The sequence below is a fragment of the Rhipicephalus sanguineus genome, unplaced genomic scaffold, assembly GCF_013339695.2.
Source record: "Rhipicephalus sanguineus isolate Rsan-2018 unplaced genomic scaffold, BIME_Rsan_1.4 Seq343, whole genome shotgun sequence".
NCBI lineage: Eukaryota > Metazoa > Arthropoda > Arachnida > Ixodida > Ixodidae > Rhipicephalus > Rhipicephalus sanguineus.
Genome location: NW_023615055.1, coordinates 5,848 through 7,135, shown reverse-complemented (window position 1 = coordinate 7,135; position 1,288 = coordinate 5,848). Strand labels below are relative to the sequence as shown.

At 46.4% G+C, this 1,288-nt stretch overlaps 1 long non-coding RNA gene across 1 annotated transcript; it reads right to left on the bottom strand.

The window, feature by feature from the left end:
* Positions 1-419: 419 nt before the first annotated feature.
* Positions 420-735, bottom strand: LOC119377086 (uncharacterized). Its single transcript, XR_005180745.2, has 3 exons — positions 696-735; positions 512-583; positions 420-445 (listed from the first exon to the last, which is right to left on the bottom strand). It is a non-coding gene; the product is annotated as an uncharacterized LOC119377086 (long non-coding RNA).
* Positions 736-1,288: the final 553 nt, after the last annotated feature.

Sequence of the window (1,288 nt, the reverse complement as noted above, 5' to 3'; positions counted from 1 at the left end):
TTTCCTGGCATTAGATCAAGTCTGAATCAACACAAAAGAGAACGACAGACGACTTACCAGGCAGTGCCAGGAAACAGGAGCTCTCCTTTACACTCTCACTCTCGTCACCGCCGACTGGACTGTCTTCTGCAATTACATCAACGAAAGACACCAATGAGATACTGAGCAAACTGTGCCAGAAAAACTCCTTACCGTGGGCAGTAGAGCAAGGAGACTCCGCAGCACCCTTGACAGGTTGCTTGTGGCTGTCGACTGGGGTCCCTTCTGCAATAACACAAAAGAATGAACTGTTGAACAGAAACACCTTTCCTCTAACCATTTTCCTGGCATCACATCAAGTCTGAATTAACACAAAAGAGAACGACAGACGACTTACGAGGCAGTGCCAGGGAACAGGAGCTCTCCTTTACACTCTCACTCTCGTCACCGCCGACTGGACTTTCTTCTGCAATGACATCAACGAAAGAGACCAATGAGATACCGAGCAAACTGTGCCAGAAAAACTCCTTACCATGGGCAGTAGAGCAAGGAGTCTCCGCAGCACCCTTCACAGGTTGCTTGTGACTGTCGACTGGGGTCCCTTCTGCAATAACACAAAAGAACGAACTGTTGAACAGAAACACCTTTCCTCTAACCATTTTCCTGGCATCAGATAAAGTCTGAATTAACACAAAAGAGAACGACAGACGACTTACCAGGCAGTGCCAGGGAACAGGAGCTCTCCTTTACACTCTACTCTCGTCACCGCCGACTAGACTGGATGTTTTCCTGGAAGCCGCTTTGGTTACCCCTGATAAAAACTTTGCATTAATAGAGGCCTCCCATCTATCAAACCCAAGCAACCACGGATATCCGCTCAGTATCCATGCAAGAGCCCAACGTCCAGTGCCAGTGTGGGACATTCATTGGATGTACATTAGAGATACCATAGCGGATATCCATTTTTGGAGTTGTGGCGTACAGACGAGTTATAATCGATTATGGATCTTCAAAGGATATTCATGTATGACTTTGTGAAGGAGTCCACAAATGAACGTGTATTATCTACATAAGCTGAAACAGCAGCTTTCTTAGACATGACAATGCGCATCGTCACAGGTCATAACCAGAAAATTATTTACAGTGGAACCCCGATTATACGACATTGAGGGGTCCACGCAAAACCGCCGTATAATCGAAAAACTAAGAATATAGGCAGTGGCAATCAGCCTTGGCAAGATAAGGGGAACAGACCACCCTAATAAGCTCACGACACGACCCTGTGCTTTTCCCAGGAAGGTAGATTAAA